The following is an 18851-nucleotide window of genomic DNA, read 5'->3' as shown; positions in this document are numbered from 1 at the left end:
TATCTCTTATGGATAACCCACAATAACATTTTTTTGTCATTTACTTTTTACGAAAAATAATGGCTAATTTTCGATGCGATTTTAACCAATACAGCATTAATCCTTAACCAATTAAATACCTTGAATACATTGTTCATTTAATATAGATCTATATGGCCCTTTACACCGTATGATTTAAGTGAATATTTTCGAAGATATTACAGATTTAAAAATTGCGGGACGTAGCGTTTGCGGCGGTACCGGCCGGCCGCCAGGCTATCTATACGAAGTCGGAGCGGGCCGCTATGTTTTTATATACAACGTTCACAGTTTTTCTGTAGTGTATTTAGTATCAGAATTGCACCCGTGCGAAGCCGGGGCGGGTCGCTAGTCCAAATATAAAGCACTTTAAATAAAAGCAACGGAAGTATTTAATGCTATTAAATTTCAATCGATGCTAAATAAAGAAATTGCACCGGATTATTTTGATACACCAATAATCCGCTCCACATCCAAAACTCAAGGCTTATAATCTTACGTCATTATGAATCATATGTGTTTATATTTGCTGAATACTACTATTGCGTTCCTACTATTGACTCATTTGTGAGTCTAGACTATACTATAGTATGATGAAGTAATCAATGTGTTTAGAAACATCACCCCCCTATGCAAGTGGCTTTCTGTTAGCGTAGCGTTCAATAGACTAGACTACGAATGTATGAGATTGACGTAGGCTGTAGATAAACGTATATACAGCTTACGTCAATCTCATACATTCGTAGTCTATTCTATTGAACGCTACGCTAACAGAAAGCCACTTGCATAGGGGGGATTCTAATGTATAGCAAATAATTACGTAGTGTTTAACTATAACATGAGTGAATTTACTGTTAAACAGATTTATAGCCAGAGAGGATTAGAGATTACTAAATTTTCTGACAAAGATTATAGCCAAAGAGACGTAGATATTTTTAACGCGACTGATGGTCAACATGCTTCAAGATATTTAAATTACCTATTTTTATGGTACGAAAGATCCTTCAATTTAATGTTGGTCAAAATAAAAACATAATCTCATCAGAAGAAAGCTAGTTAAGGTCGTCTTTGCAAATGTTATAATTCTAATACATCATGCAGTATGTAATGAACCACTTATGCAAGACGTAGGTCTCATACAAATACACTACTTTCACAAGTTAATTACCATGGTCTATGAAGTAGAGTAAAGAGTTACGACTCATAATTATAAATTACAACGAAGTACACTCTTAGTTTCGCTAATTGGTTTTGGACATGTTGAGCAATTCTTTTTTGTTCTAAAATTGATGAGGACAGTTTTATTTATTGTTTGACGTGAATGTTAGCATACATATGGGAATACCGTAAGTAATTGTAATCTCTCAACTTTAGCATGTTTAAAGTTCCACTAACCTTCCGCCCGCAGCTTTGCTCGAATGCACTTAAGGTAATTGCGCAACAGTAAATGACCATACACACATTCATAAAGACACAAAAGTATCCTGTATAGCAACAGATTCCGATATTACCCTCAACAAACATTCCATCAAAAACAATCTATATGCAGAAATATATATAATCCTATGAAGCCTACCTTTGTCCCTTCCCAGTCTTTTCATTTCTTTCCCTCATTAATTCATCTTTTTCCCTTATTTAAGTTGGTAGAAGGCGTAAGACCAGCAAATATTCAGGTATGCTTCGAACCAGTTCCTTACCATTTAAAACCCGTTAACAAATTAACAGATACTCAATAGACGATTCAAACCACCATCAATCTCGATCAGAGTTCAGTAATTGAACTTTTTGCACCACGTTGACCCCACATAATCACATGTACAGTTAAAATGTGCTGCAAGCTGATGACAAGTCGTTTCGCACATCTAGCATGGGTCATGCTTAGTTTACGATAATGCTGTATGCATTCTACACTGTTACAAAAAATATATGATGTGTATGCAGTGTAGCATGTAAATATGAAACACGACTGTTTGAAAATTTTTGAAGGCATGTTATTTTTCGCTCAAACGACTCAATTTTCTTCGTAATTCGTTATATCCAGAGTTTTCTTACAACTCCATCAACTCCAACATCTTTTTCTTCCGCCTCTACCTACCTACTTAATGTTTGATTTGCTATGATATGTAGTTATATGTATAAGTTTACTCAATACTAACAATATTCCTTTGAAGTGCCCGACTAAGACTAACTTTTATATATTTTTCATAAAAGATATTGTAATAATCAATAACCTATTCATGAAGGCAGTACTTGTGCGGAGCTGTTAAGATATCATCGGAATTTTATTTTTAATACATTTGCAGCAAACACTTCTGTTTGTGAACAGCTGTGACTCATTTAACTTCAATAACTTAAGTCAATAGCTCAGATGCACAGACATTTAAGTAGACAACGCAAGTACCGCGATCTGTATGAAAACCAAGCGTGTCATATTTTTTGTACTGACCTTGACGCGTTATGACGTCACGAGCGCTTTTTAGTGATGTTAATTTCATTTTACGCTAAATCGATTAGGCCGCCACTCGCGCGGCGATTCTAGTATCGTCCTATCCCATCGAAGTAAATCGAAAGAAATCAGATCAAACTAGATCTATGTCTAAGAGGTAGTCAAATAAATGAATCGTAATCGATTACTAAATCGATTCAAGACAGAAAAATGATAATTACCATAGACAGAGGGATGATAAAATAAAGTTATAAACCTTTTAATATTCTAACAAGTAAACTAATGTGTTTTAGCTTTTTCTTACATATGCCCATTGAGTTACCATGTACTACGTACTAGAGAGGCCATCGAAAGAAAGTAATGAAACTGTCAATCAATCAATCTTTATGTCCCGTTGCATCGATCCATTTTCCTTTTATGTTCGGGTTACTTGGAAAACTGAAAAAACAAACATAGTCTAAGCAATAAGGAGTTTTCTTAAAAAACTCCCAAGATGACACTTTAAGTAATGGCGTCCATGTCGTAATATTTATTTTTAGTACCTTTGTATTAAAATACTTAAAAGTTCTAGGTCAAGTCGTATTAAATGACAAAAAAAATCTATGCCTTTTTTTCTGAAAAATTGCTCCTACAAATTATCATTTTTCTGTTCGATTATAAAATCGATTAGAATCGAGAACTGTTGCATCAAATGAACATCACTAACCACAAAATTGGACAGAAAAATGAGAACAGAAAAATGAGAAGACGCTATTCATTGCTTGTTATCATACGACGCGATCTTTACCGTGCCAAGTAAAAGCCGCAATGTATTCCGAATCATTTCGTATGATTTGGTATCCGTGTTTGTCACGATCGTTTTCCACAAATATTCTTTATTTGATTTTAAAATAAATAGTGCATATTCTGATTAGAAAATTACTTACCGGTGGAAGGAAACATCTCTGCTAACTTGGCCACTCACAGCTGTGGAGTTTCTACAGTTTATAACGGCGCAATTCGGCATTTTACTTTATTCAGCTTCACGTCTTTCCTTGGCGAACTGCAAGCGCGGACTGAGTGTAGGCCAGCGTCAAGTAAGTTTCAATAACGTAGTTTGGACACGGGAAGTACATACACTCGCTTAGTCTATCTTGATACATGTCCGTGCTCAGATGTTTCACACTGTAATTCACATTATATCATCTTTTGCGATACGTCTGTTAAGAAATTCATTTTATATTAGGTAAGTAACTTATTTTAATTTGAATGCCATCTCTACAGATATCGTTTACCATGGGTTATAGCTGTTGAATTACAATCGCATTAAAAATATTACTATGTATTGCCTCTTTTTCTCGTTGTTGTAAAGGGTTACATAGAATCTGTAAATTCACTTAGAAAAAAGAATTTGGAATCGCAACTTTTAAGTGTAACGTAAGTGATGAATTAAACAAATCAAAAAGCTCATTATAACCATTAGCATAAAGTCTGTTTTTAAACAGTACCACACGCGTAGTCCAAGAGACAGTTACTCTTACGAGGCCACACCACGTAGACTCCACACTCCATAGTGTGAAGTCGGTCATGTCAAAGCGAACCGATGAATGAAGCATAGTACCTACATACATACATACATACATTGAGGTCATCGACCGCTGGGTCAATTGTTACAGACGCTGTTTGTTGATAATTCGCAGCGTAATTACTGAGAGCACTATTAAGATACCGAGCGTCTTAAAAACTTACGGTTACTTAATATATTCTTCACATGGTTATAAAGTTTATGAAGTTTAAAGTGAGAAAGTAATGAGTTTCTAAAGATGATGAGGTGATGCGTGTCTAGATTAATGAGTAGGTTATTCAATGTTAATTTTAAATGTTTAATCACTTATAATACCACAAGAGCTTCAAAATTATCGGGTATTTTCCGATAGGTCGTAGGTAGTCGTCAAGTTTTTCAGGTTAAAAAATCACGAGCGCGAAGCGCGAGTGATTTTTCCTGAAAAACCTGAAAAACTCCTTCATTTGTTTGCAGGGAACCTTGAGGGAAATGCCAGATAATTTTAAAGCTCGTGTGGTATTCGGGGGATTATTTTTCCGTCCCAAATGTCGTCCAATAATTTCACAATTGAATTCGACCTGTCAGTTTGACGTCAACTACCAGAGAAAATTTTCAAAAAATTATCAGTATAATACCATGTAGGTTGTACCACGTGACGTCGAATGGTGCAATTCTATTGGTCGATATTTGGGTCGGAAAAATAATCATAATCAAAGATTAACAATTGAATTACTTTTGTTCACACCGAATACCTGAACCTTAAATAAGAAATATGCAAAACATACACTAAATGAAAATTTCGACAGAAAACAAAGTGAAATTAAGACATCGAATACCTCCTTATCTATATTTCGAATTCATCGTAGTGCAACTTCCACGTTACATACGTAAGAGACAAACATACATATATTTACGAGCAGGAATGACTCGAAACCGGGAAGACATCACTTAAACTAAGACAGCTGACTTTGATCTATGAATATTGAATAGTTTACACCACAGACATGTATCAAGATAGACTAAGCGAGTGTATGTACTTCCCGTGTCCAAACTAAGATTATGAAACTTACTTGACGCTGGCCTACACTCAGTCCGCGCTTGCAGTTCGCCAAGGAAAGACGTGAAGCTGAATAAAGTAAAATGCCGAATTACGCCGTTATAAACTGTAGAAACTCCACAGCTGTGAGTGGCCGAGTTAGCAGAGATGTTTCCTTCCACCGGTAAGTAATTTTCTAATCAGAATATGCACTATTTATTTTAAAATCAAATAAAGAATATCTGTGGAAAACGATCGTGACAAACACGGATACCAAATCATACGTAATGATTCGGAATACATTGCGGCTTTTACTTGGCACGGTAAAGATCGAGTCGTATGATAACAAGCAATGAATAGCGTCTTCTCATTTTTCTGTTCTCATTTTTCTGTCCAATTTTGTGGTTAGTGATGTTCATTTGATGCAACAGTTCTCGATTCTAATCGATTTTATAATCGAACAGAAAAATGATAATTTGAAGGAGCAATTTTTCAGAAAAAAAGGCATAGATTTTTTTTGTCATTTAATACGACTTGACCTAGAACTTTTAAGTATTTTAATACAAAGGTACTAAAAATAAATATTATGACATGGACGCCATTAGTTAAAGTGTCATCTTGGGAGTTTTTTAAGAAAACTCCTTATTGCTTAGACTATGTTTGTTTTTTCAGTTTTCCAAGTAACCCGAACATAAAAGAAAAATGGATTGATGCAACGGGACATAAAGATTGATTGATTGACAGTTTCATTACTTTCTTTCGATGGCCTCTCTAGTACGTAGTACACGGTAACTCAATGGGCATATGTAAGAAAAAGCTAAAACACATTAGTTTACTTGTTAGAATATTAAAAGGTTTATAAATTTATTTTATCATTCCTCTGTCTATGGCAATTATCATTTTTCTGTCTTGAATCGATTTAGTAATCGATTACGATTCATTTATTTAATTACCTCTTAGACATAGATCTAGTTTGATCTGATTTCTTTCGATTTACTTCGATGGGATAGGACGATACTAGAATCGCCGCGGGAGTGGCGTCCTAATCGATTTAGCGTAAAATGAAATTACCATCACTAAAAAGCGCTCGTGACGTCATAACGCGTCAAGGTCAGTACAAAAAATATGACACGCTTGGTTTTCATACAGATCGCGGTACTTGCGTAGTCTATCTATGTCTGTGGTTTACACCTACACTAATAAATAAACCACATGAATTATTTCAGTAATTTTAAGTAGCAAAAGGGACAGCATTTTGTTTCGAGTATATGAGGATTTCCCCTTCCCATACAATAATACGTGTGATAAAATTTACTATAATAGCCTAGGTTACCTGTAAATTACAAACATTGAAGAAAATTTCATATTGGAATGAGTTTTGCACTATACATGTCTGTGGAGTTTTGTTTCGACGAGCTTCCCGCAAAAATTACTGCGCGGAATTGAATGCAGTTTTCCCCAATGTATCCATACCTACGAATAAATCCGTTTTATAGGTGAAGAGTCATCATCAGATTTAATATCAAACTTTATCGTAAATTATATCTCCAGTTGACATAATTCTTTGAAATATCTCAATTTATAATAATTTTCTAGACATAGATTTCATCGACTACAATATTTATCAGCGTATAATTCGATAAGAACGTCGTGAACTTTGTCGGAAGACAAGCTGCCATAGGAGAAACAAGTTTGCCGATTATATAGATTAACAGCTGAAATAATATACTTAATAGAGAAAATAGTTTAAAAACGTTTAAAATAATATACAATATAATATAGGAATAAATAAGGAATATTGTCAACGGCATTTAGTAGTATAAGATTTTTGTAGTAGTTTGTAATGTTTTTGCAGTAATAAAGGCTTATTTTTATTTTATTTTATTTTATTAATTCGATAAGATTAGTTTGAAGTTTCACTTTATTGTATCATAGTAGGACGTTCGCAATCCTATAATAGTTCCATGCTAAAACTTACAAAATATACTTTTGAACATTAAAAGAAAATAAGTAACATTTTTTCTATACCTAAAGATAAAAACATTAACGTTCCGTTCTGTTGTTGATTATTAACTTCGATTTTAAACTTTTTCAATTAGTTAACTTCAAAAAAATCTAATTTTGACACAAAAATGATCCACTATTGAAAACTTAACATGATCCTCTCAATCACGTACCTCAGTAAGTACATACCTACCATATGGCAGGTAAATAAAATAATTATATATTCCTCGCGATAATGAGTAATGACAAAACCACATATAAAAGAATATTGCACAGAATGTCGTCACCAAACGAATACACAATCAATCAAGCGTGCAATAAATTGACAAGTTTTACGCGACACTGCTCGAACTAAATATTTCCTCACTGACACATTAACTTACATATTTTATTTCCTTGATAATCACGTATTAATATTAACGAGACCGATTTTACATAAATTAGTAGAGGGCTCTATTGCACGCCTCATAAGCGAAGCGTTGAGGTGGGTACTACTGTCACTTCGCGCAAAACATCTGATTTTTCAAACTTAAAATGTCTTTATGTATCATACATTGCACTTGTAAGATAATACATACACACACATATTAAGAAAAAACACTATTTTTAACGTTCATGATATTTTTGATGTCATTTTTGTTATTTAAACTAGTTAAAAAACAGTTTAAAAAAGTTCTGTCTTGGACGTCCGTGTGTCTGTATGTGCGGATCCTTTTTCTTGTTAACACGATAGCGACCGAAATACTTTACTAATCAAGTCTTTTTTTTTCTCTTACGCTTGAGTATGCTCAGGAATAGAACCCTTTCATTTTTCAGGGTCTGATTCGATGTGGTTTAATTGTTATTAAATAAACAAAAATAATAATTAATAAATATTTATTAAAAAAAAAATTATGAGGCGTGCACTTTTGGATTTTCCAAATTATTTAATTTTACTTCATCTATAAAAGATATAGTCGTATCCGGGTTAAAATTATATAAGCGATTAGGTATGTTATTCGGTAAAGAATACAAATGTAGCTACTTATAGAAAATACTAAAACAACATTTAAAACAGATACTTAAAGTAGAACTTACTATGTTAAGCCAGAAAACAAATAAATAAATTTAATTAAAGTTTCGTCGAAAAATAATATTAGAGGTAGAAGACTAAGTAGCACTGTAGATTAGTAGAAAAAAACATCGTCAGTCGAAAGGCGCATCTCATCGACCTTTACAAGTGTATCAGAGCGTAAACCAAGCGAGTGTGTTACACCCAAGTGCCAAATGCTGTGACCTTTCTAATAACATTTGGGAAGCCCCTGGAGGGAACCTGCTTATTCAGGACGATGGCATATGGCGATGGCTATTAGCATTGCAAATATTATATAAACATTTTACAAAAAGAGTTTCTCATACAATGATAGTGAGAAAGAAAAATAAAGTATGAAGCGTATATACATACGCACATATTTTATTTAGAAAATAGTTTTCACTCACAATAGTGTTGTAAAAACTTTTACAATTTACATACGTGAAATTTGATACCTATAAAGAAAACTAACTCAACGTTTATTCTTTTAAGTAAACGCGATAAAATACTTTAATCTAGTTCTAGTCTATTGTTTTACTTTCATTAAAAACTAGTGGTCCGCCCCGGCTTCGCCCGTGGTTCATATTTCGCAATAAAAGGTAGCCTATGTCCTTTCTCGGGTATCAAAATATATCCATACCAAATTTCATGGAAATTGGTTCAGTAGTTTAAGCGTGATTGAGTAACAGACAGACAGACAGACAGAGTTACTTTCACATTTATAATATTAGTAGGGATATACATTGCGCTACTCGAATCAAAAAGAAACTGTAGTGTACACTGTACAGAATATTAATCAATGGCAACATATTTAAAATAACATGTTTCATGATTCCAAAATAAATCTTAGCTCAGTCTAACCACTGCTTTCAAAGTAGTTATATATTATACTCGTACATAACACAAACATTAACATGGCGTTTAACAATATTTACACAGCATGTAACAAAAACCTTGTGAAATGTGTACGTCTGTGTGACCCCGTGAACCGCGTCACGGTCTGCAGGATCGCGTCTTCGCAGACAGATTCACAAGCGGATTGAGTTTCCATGGCAACTAGGTTATATGGACTACACCATGTTATACTAAGCGTAAATAATATTATTCGTATGCATTTTATTAGGCTGTGTATCATATTACTAGTCTGCAATTGACAACATTTCTAAATTTTAAGCTATGTACCTACCTACTTGCTTTTTTAAGTGAATCTTCCTTTAGGCGCGTTGAGAGTAAAATTTCAAATTTGCGTCATCGCAATAGGTAGTAGTTTCAATTCTGACACGTGTGCTCGGCACACACTCTTTTTTATTTCAATTAAAACTAGATTAAAAAAACAAAAAGCTAAACCACCTTAAAATTGTCGAACTAGGTATATCAATGTATATCTGTATGGCACCAGCTTTCAAATTAATAAGTACATATTATTATCATTAAAATCCTCTTCGAATGTTCTGAGGTAAAAAACCCAAAAAAAAACAGCCGTATTCAGATCCTCCTCCTTTTAAAGTCAATGGAATGGCGATAATTATTAGTAATCACCTACATTCTCTTAAGGACGCATATACAAATTGACGCGCATCAATTTTACGTTTTGAGTCTTACTACTACACGTGCACGGCTCACACACACAGCGAAATGCGAGAAACGACGAAATTATGACTAAACTGACACGACTTGATAATTGAACTTATTTTTATTGCCATGTTTTTTTTTTTAATTTACTTTGATTTGTTTGTAACGTTGAATGGTCACAAAAGTAGATACCATTTACCTAATTTCATTGGACAGTGATTGATTGGTAAACAAGTACTTGCCAAAGTGTACTTCGAACTTCGAAGACGGCTACTGGAACTAATAGATGATTAGAGCTACGTGTACCAAGTTTGGGCTCATTTTGTTAGTTATGTTGAGACCTTACCTCCGGATTTGATGGAGTGACCTGAAGGTGTACTTCGAAGACGGCTACTGGAACTAATAGACGAGTAGAGCTAGGTATGCCGAGTTTGGGCTCGTTTTGTTAGTTACGTTGAGACCTTACCTCCGGACTTGATGGAGTGACCTGAAGGTGTACTTCGAAGACGGCTACTGGAACTAATAGACGAGTAGAGCTAGGTATGCCGAGTTTGGGCTCGTTTTGTTAGTTACGTTGAGACCTTACCTCCGGACTTGATGGAGTGACCTGAAGGTGTACTTCGAAGACGGCTACTGGAACTAATAGACGAGTAGAGCTAGGTATGCCGAGTTTAGGCTCATTTTGTTAGTTATGTTGAGACCTTACCTCCAGACTTGATGGAGTGACCTGCAGGTGTACTTCGAAGATGGCTACTGGAACTACTAGACGATTTGAGCTAGGTGTGCCGAGTTTGGGCTCATTTTGTTAGTTATATTGAGACCTTACCTCCGCAATTGATAAAGTGACCTGCAGGTGTACTTCGAAGACGGCAACTGGAACTAACAGACGAGTAGAGCTAGGTGTGCCGAGTTTGGGCTCGTTTTGTTAGTTATGTCGAGACCTTACCTCCGGACTTGATGGAGTGACCTGAAGGTATACTTCGAAGACTGCTACTGGAACTAATATACGAGCTGAGCTAGGTGTGCCGAGTTTGGGCTCGTTTTTTTAGTATATAATTTTGTTGTGGTATCAAATGCAAGTGGGTTTTCGAAAACTAGAAAGAAAATACTTTTATTTGGCACATACATATACTACTGATAGGTACTTGCAAATACTTTTTAAGTTCCAATATACTGAAACATTACTATAAATAAAATGTTGTGTGGTTTTATGAAACCACGGTGAAAGTGAAACTGTTCGAACGGTTCCGAACACTGCTTTGTGTAGCGCATGTCGCGTGCTGAGTAGGTATACCTACTCGGCAGCCGCGATACACGCGACATGCGCTACACAGACCAAAAAGTTTGAGACGATGTAATAAAAGTTTCACTTTAATAAAATCTATCAAAAATCTTATATCATACGTATATAATATGTATCTTTATTTATATCTAACTAGCGACCCGCCCATGCTTCGCATGGGTGCAATGGCACGGCCGCGGCGGCCGGCCGGTACCGCCGCAAACGCTACGTCCCGCAATTTTTAAATCTGTAATATCTTCGAAAATATTCACTTAAATCATACGGTGTAAAGGGCCATATAGATCTATATTAAATGAACAATGTATTTAAGGTATTTAATTGGTTAAGAATTAATGCTGTATTGGTTAAAATCGCTTCGAAAATTAGCCATTATTTGTCGTAAAAAGTAAATGACAAAAAAAAGTAATTGTGGGTTATCCATAAGAGATAGACATATACCATCACGGACTTTTCCGTAGACTTTTTCAATGTGTACAATACTTAGTACATTATTTTGATAGAACTCGTAGGGTTCAGCCTGCGTTTGCAATGTAAGCGGAATAAATGTTATTATTTACGACATCACATTAGAAACCTCAAAAATAACAGTACTTTTCCACTATTTAATGGATGTTATTATACATATAAACCTTCCTCTTGAATCACTCTATCTATTAAAAAAAAACCACATCAAAATCCGTTGCGCGTACAAAGGGACATAGGGACAGAGAAAGCGACTTTGTTTTATATGTACTATGTAGTGATGATAGTGATAATATAATGTATCTATCTATTTATAATCAACTAGCGGTCCGCCCCGGCTTCGCCCGTGGTACATATTTCGCAATAAATATAAAACATAGCCTATGTTCTTTCTCAGGGTCTAAAGATTATCTGTGCCAAATTTCATCAAAATCGATCCAGTAGTTTATGCGTGAAAACCATACATACATACAAACCTTTCCTCTTTATAATAATACTAGCGACCCGCCCCGGCTTCGCACGGGTGCAATGCTGATACTAAATACACTACAGAAAAATTGTGAACGTTGTATAGGTATAAAAATATAGCGGCCCGCTCCGGCATCGCAATTCGCACGGGTATAACTAAAATACATAGCCGGGCGGCCGCAAACGCTACGTCCCGCAATTTTTAAATCTGTAATATCTTCGAAAATATTCACTTAAATCATGCGGTGTAAAGGGCCATATAGATCTATATTAAATGAACAATGTATCCATGGTATTTAATTGCTTAAGGATTAATGCTGTATTAGTTAAAATCGCTTCGAAAATTAGCCATTATTTGTCGTAAAAAGTAAATGACAAAAAAAAGTTATTGTGGGTTATCCATAAGAGATAGACATATACCATCGCGGACTTTTCTGTAGACCTTTTCAATGTGTATAATACTTAGTACATTATTTTGATAAAACTCGTAGGGTTCAGCCTGCGTTTGCAATGTAAGCGGAATAAATGTAATTTTTTACGACATCACATTAGAAACCTCAAAAATAACAGTACTTCTCCACTACTTAATGGATCTTATTATACATATAAACCTTCCTCTTGAATCACTCTATCTATTAAAAAAAACCGCATCAAAATCCGTTGCGTAGTTTCAAAGATTTAAGCGTACAAAGGGACATAGGGACATAGGGACATAGGGACAGGGAAAGCGACTTTGTTTTATACTATGTAGTGATGCCACTTTGCGTTGTAATTTTATAACTCAAGAACAGGCTCACCTATCCAAACAAAATGTTTAGGCTTTTTTCGTACATGGTTTATGTGAAGTTTGGTAAGGTAGAGTAGTATGGTAGAATAGGGTAAAGTAGTGTAGAGTAGAGTAGTGTAGGGTAGGATAGATAGGGTAGGGTTATGTAGGGTAAAAGATAAAAAAATGGATAAAACTCAAGAAAAACAATTCTTTTTAATTAATTCTTAGTTTTCATTATATTACTATGGCAATTTGATGAATGTTCCTGTAGTTCCATATTTCTTTTGAATCTTGGATCGGTCAATTCTGGAAGGAGGCTGTTCTTATAAAATCGAATTAAATGTGTCTTCATGTTCTCCTTCAAAAATTGATCGTCATATCTTTCCGGTTGCCCTTCGGGTGTATCATCACGACTACCTTCACGTAGCTCTAATCGTCTATTAGTCCCAGTAGCCGTCTTCGAAGTACACCTTCAGGTCACTCCATCAAGTCCGGAGGTAAGGTCTCAACGTAACTAACAAAACGAGCCCAAACTCGGCATACCTAGCTCTACTCGTCTATTAGTCCCAGTAGCCGTCTTCGAAGTACACCTTCAGGTCACTCCATCAAGTCCGGAGGTAAGGTCTCAACGTAACTAACAAAACGAGCCCAAACTCGGCATACCTAGCTCTACTCGTCTATTAGTTTCAGTAGCCGTCTTCGAAGTACACCTTCAGGTCACTCCATCAAGTCCGGAGGTAAGGTCTCAACGTAACTAACAAAACGAGCCCAAACTCGGCATACCTAGCTCTACTCGTCTATTAGTTCCAGTAGCCGTCTTCGAAGTACACCTTCAGGTCACTCCATCAAGTCCGGAGGTAAGGTCTCAACGTAACTAACAAAACGAGCCCAAACTCGGCATACTTAGCTCTACTCGTCTATTAGTTCCAGTAGCCGTCTTCGAAGTACACCTTCAGGTCACTCCATCAAGTCCGGAGGTAAGGTCTCAACATAACTAACAAAACGAGCCCAAACTCGGCATACCTAGCTCTACTCGTCTATTAGTTCCAGTAGCCGTCTTCGAAGTACACCTTCAGGTCACTCCATCAAGTCCGGAGGTAAGGTCTCAACATAACTAACAAAACGAGCCCAAACTCGGCATACCTAGCTCTAATCGTTTATTAGTTAAAGTAGCCGTCTTCGAAGTACACCTTCAGGTCACTCCATCAAGTCCGGAGGTAAGGTCTCAACATAACTAACAAAACGAGCCCAAACTCGGCATACCTAGCTCTACTCGTCTATTAGTTCCAGTAGCCGTCTTCGAAGTACACCTTCAGGTCACTCCATCAAGTCCGGAGGTAAGGTCTCAACTCTCAACATAACTAACAAAACGAGCCCAAACTCGGCATACCTAGCTCTAATCGTTTATTAGTTCCAGTAGCAGTCTTCGAAGTACACGTTCAGGTCACTCCATCAAGTCAGAAACTAAATATGAAATTTATAATCCCATAAGTATAAAATCTATAAATAAAATATTTTGTATTCGTACAGTGATCTTTTCGTAAACGAGGAGCTGCTTACAAGCGTCACAGTGTCTACTCACAACGGCGGCTGAGCGCAGACTAAATTACTAAAATATTTCATTACAAATTGTGTTGCAATAATTCAAGGTAGTGACAAATAAAATAACCCTTATTTCAATGCAATAAGTATCACGCGTTACAGCTAAATATGTGAAAAAATAAGATTTGATTTTAATTTTTTTCTCAGCCTATTTGTAACATTTTGATAGTTTTATCTAGTACCTTTTTGAGTTAGACATGTCTACTTACTTAAAATATTTTTAAATAAATCAATTTGTTTTATTAAATACAAGAAAAATGTTCGTTTATTCAGCACGATATTGTCAATTTTGGGTGAAGAGGCAACGGAAATTATTTTTTTCAATATTACAAACCAAAATTTTCGACTTAAAATATAGTACCATTTAAAGATTAAGGAGTACTTAATCTATTTATGGTAATTATTAGTTAAATTTGGTTTTGTACTATTTCGCCGCAAAATGCACCGAAAAACTGCGTATTTTTGTCAGATTCGTAAACGCGTCCTTAAATGCGTGTTTCTCGTACACTATGGTATCGAGGTGCAACAAATACCTCTGATAATGAAGTGATAACCAGACTATTAGCAGCGGCCAATTAGCCACCATTAGCTATCTATTGTTTGTGCACTCGTTATCATGCCCAGTTAAACTTGGATGTTTTACATTTTATATTCATCATAATTCAGGTATGTTATCGCTTCTATGCAATGCAATAACAAGGATATAATATTATACGTAATTTTAGGGAACTCTTCTTCGCCGTAATATCATCATTTTCAGTACCTTATTAATTTATGATCGTATCCTAGTTGAAAATTTTACATTCTGATAATAGATCCATATCCAATGAATAGAAACCTTGGGAGTCAAGATTGTTCCGATTGGATGTTTGTAAATAAATCAATAATATTATAACTTGAATTAATTTAGTCACAATTTCCTACTGCATTCTACAATATGCACATCAATCTACACATCATATTAATATAGACAAGTAAACTAGCAAGAATTGTTGTAATATATAGTGTAATGTTTATAATTTATATAATACCATTTAATTTATTTAAACATGAACTGCAGGACTATTACATTTAACAACATACCCTGGCAATTAGAGCGCGTAAAATTATAATTAATCGATTGTGCCGCTTGTAATACGATTGTTTATTTTATAATTTAACTAGAAATAAACTAGCTTCAGTCTGTAGCTTCACTTTCGTGTACTTGGATAAGAAAAAGCCGATGTTATGATTTGCAGCTACCTAGCTTTTACGTCGTCATGTTTAAGGTGATGAATTAATTTTTCTAACATTTACGGCCCTTTTTAAACCTTCGTAATTTTTATATTATTAAAGTTGTCGTGATGAAAATTCTTGACAAGAAAGTTCAATAGTAACACAATACGTCTACCGTTTTAGAAACATGATTCCATGATATTTTCTCGATAGAAAAAAAATACAAAGTTCTCATTGTTATTTTTTTTTAATCTCTGGCATCTTCAAAATAACAAACGTAAAGTTACGACTTTTTGGATATTAACTATAAAATATACAACCTATACGTCTACCGATTTAGAATTTTGAAATATGCGATGGTTTTGAAATAAACAAGAAATACTTGAAATTAGCGCGCGACCAGCCAATATAGCGAGAGCCGCCCTGTACCTTCCTACCCCGATCGCTGCACGAGTCATTCCCGCTACGGCCGTCACACGGGGAACTTGTGTCGCTCGCGCAATCGTATAATAGGGTGACAACACGATAAGACAAAATGAGACAAATGGGGACAATAAAGAAAATAAGAAGAAGAAACATAAAGGTTGGAGGAAAAAGAATGCTTACAATTGGAACAAATTAATGAAGTAAGTTGGTTTAATTTTAAATTTGATGATAATTGTATTATAGACGATGTTTGATATGTACCCCTGTTTTAAGTACATAACGAATGTGTAAGATTTTTTCATTTATAGCATAGATAATCTTTTCAGAAATCCGGAATCCAGAAGGAAAATAAACCCACTGATTGTTCACAATGTGAACCCACTCCTTCGTAAGTACCTTTATTCAGTCAAAAATGTATGTTATCAACGCTCTAAGTACTGGTTTTATCGCATGATTCCATTTGTAGCAAAAAGCAACAAAGTGCAAAGAAATAAAAAATCATGGTGAACTTAGTGGAAGTATGGTGGATGTAATATGGAACAGGAGCTCATTGGAGTAGTATTATATTTAAAAAAATACGAAAAAATTTCAAGAATTACATTTCTTAGTAGGTGGTAGATAAGTATGTTGTATAAAGAATTTGATGTTGATATTTATTTCATTTATACTTACTATACCTGTGCGGGAAATTGCTTAGTACTAAAACGGATTTATATTCATATTTACATAGTAATGTGAGTTTTCATTTCGAAAAATTTTGTGTAAGTATATTAAATTGAGTTCCTGGGTGATCTGGAAACACAATTGGGCCCGGAAGATGGCGCTGCAGTCACTCCTCCTAATCACATGAACCGATTTGGATGAATATTTGTGTGCACATTTCATTGTTGTGGGATTGGTTGATTCGTTTTCACATTAGCTAATATTATTATGTATTATTGTTGTAAACTTAATTTAATGTTTATAATACATTATTATTGGTATAAATAAGCCAGTGTTCGTCTCACATTGCTGTACCTGCCTACCTACCCTGCAAGGGCCTAACTTTGTTCTGGCTATTTTATTTTGATTATTTGTAATGAATAATTACAATTATAATAGAGTGCAAAAAATAAATACATGCGTCAATATATTTTGTGTTTTTTTTAAAACAATTTTTTTATTTAAAAAAATATCATTCCGACCGCGGCTTTGCCCGCGTGGAATTAGGTTATATCGTGAATCCTGTTTTTTCCCACAGAAGTGTTCAGTTCGGATAAAAAGTATCCTATGTGTAAATCCAGACAATTAGCTATATTTTATCAAAATTGGTAATGTAGTCTTGACGTGATTAAGTAACAACTAACAAAAAAATATACAAATTAACATCCAAAGTTTCGCATCAGTTTTACTGTATTCCACTCTTGACTTTGACTGAGAAGAATTAGGGTTTATAACTTCTTTCAGAAAACGTACCTTTCATTTCTGGGCATGATGTTATATCTACGTCAGCATCAAATTCTATCTAAATCAATTCAGTAGTCCGCGTTATTGAGTACCTTTTCATTTTTTCAGAGTAACAATATTTTTTGTTATTTTAAAGATTATTTATAACCTGTATTATTTTGTAATAAAGTAAACATTACGAAATGATAATAATTATTAATAATGTCTAAGTAGTTGTTAAAAAGAAGATTATTTGTTTATAAGCAAGAAAATAAAACCAATAAATCAACAATTAAATAAATGTATAACAATATTATAACTGTATGACGACTCCATACATGTTTGTCCCGAGTCGGCCAGCGGCAGCGCGGCGAGTTTGCAAGAATGACTTCGCGCACACCCGCGTTCGCGATAACGAGCTATTAGACTCCGCCCGCCAAGCAGTGGATTTTTTTTGTGTATCGTCTTAAGTTCATAATTTTCATAGAAATTGAATTCCAAAATTACATTTCTGATTAACCCTGACTAGGTATTTTGGGTAAGAAAAAAACATTTAGCCAAGGACGGGATTGGGATATATGAGATTCAGATATATCATATTCTTTCATTTAAATTCACCGCAAAAGACCTCAAGGCTCGAAAGAAACCATCTTTAATGGTCAGCTAATGAAATTTTAATGGATACTTAAATGCTAGGTTATCAACAGGCTTCAACAGGTGACTCTTCCCCCTCTTACCACCTCCCATAAAACAATTCGCAAATGAGATTAAATGGTTTACGATGGGACAACGTAAAGCACTTAACCTGTCCCCAAGGGTTAATCGATCGAACCTCTTTTATTGCCAATAGAACAGCAAATGAACAGGATTATTTAATTGGCCATGGGCTTACAAACTTTTCCTCAATATAAAACTATGGAAATTCTTGGCCTTGTTTTGCTGCTCACGGGCATATGGTGTTTAATTTATCAACACTGCCCATGGCTACTCTTAGCGCAATAGATGTAAACACTGGCCATCTATTGCGCTAAGAGTAGCCATGGGCAGTTTTACCAATAGATGATTTTTATAGAAACTGTTCTTAAAATTCATAGCTAATGTTCCGTCTTGAATTGATAACAATGGCCAAAATGAACAAACTTTTATTTTGTTAACGCGGAAGGGAACTTCAAAGGATAGAGTCTTTTGAGGGGAAAGCAGAGCCAAACCCAAAACATAGTAACAGTAACTAACAGATCCTTGCAAGCTACATTGAATACAAGTAACCGTATACGTAAGTGATTGTAAATGTATTATTTTTCTCTTTACTGTGATAATCTAATGTGACGCAAATCTTACGTGAGCAGAGTCATATGGTTTTCCATCCGATAGAGATTTCAATCAATCGAAGCTGTCATTTGATCTCGATAATATTAGCTAGATTTGGCTGTATTTCTGAAGTACAAGTACCTACTTGTCCAGAGTGAGTTCTCCCTCTCATTCCAAAAGCT

General features: G+C 34.9%; 1 protein-coding gene and 1 long non-coding RNA gene across 2 annotated transcripts in view; one reads left to right on the top strand and one right to left on the bottom strand.

Moving 5' to 3' along the window:
• Myo31DF (Unconventional myosin ID) overlaps positions 1–18851 on the bottom strand; it is a 49005-nt gene that overhangs the window by 25446 nt on the left and 4708 nt on the right. The gene's annotated exons all lie outside the window — the stretch shown is intronic.
• Positions 15597–17293, top strand: LOC149483143 (uncharacterized). Its single transcript, XR_016316524.1, has 3 exons — positions 15597–16136; positions 16263–16324; positions 16403–17293. It is a non-coding gene; the product is annotated as an uncharacterized LOC149483143 (long non-coding RNA).

The sequence above is a fragment of the Colias philodice genome, chromosome 13 (genome assembly GCF_061535455.1).
Source record: "Colias philodice isolate Cphi_HAF_F1 chromosome 13, ilColPhil1 Martin Lab GWU primary, whole genome shotgun sequence".
In the NCBI taxonomy this organism is placed as follows: Eukaryota; Metazoa; Arthropoda; class Insecta; order Lepidoptera; family Pieridae; genus Colias; species Colias philodice.
This window is presented reverse-complemented; position numbering and strand designations above follow the sequence as displayed.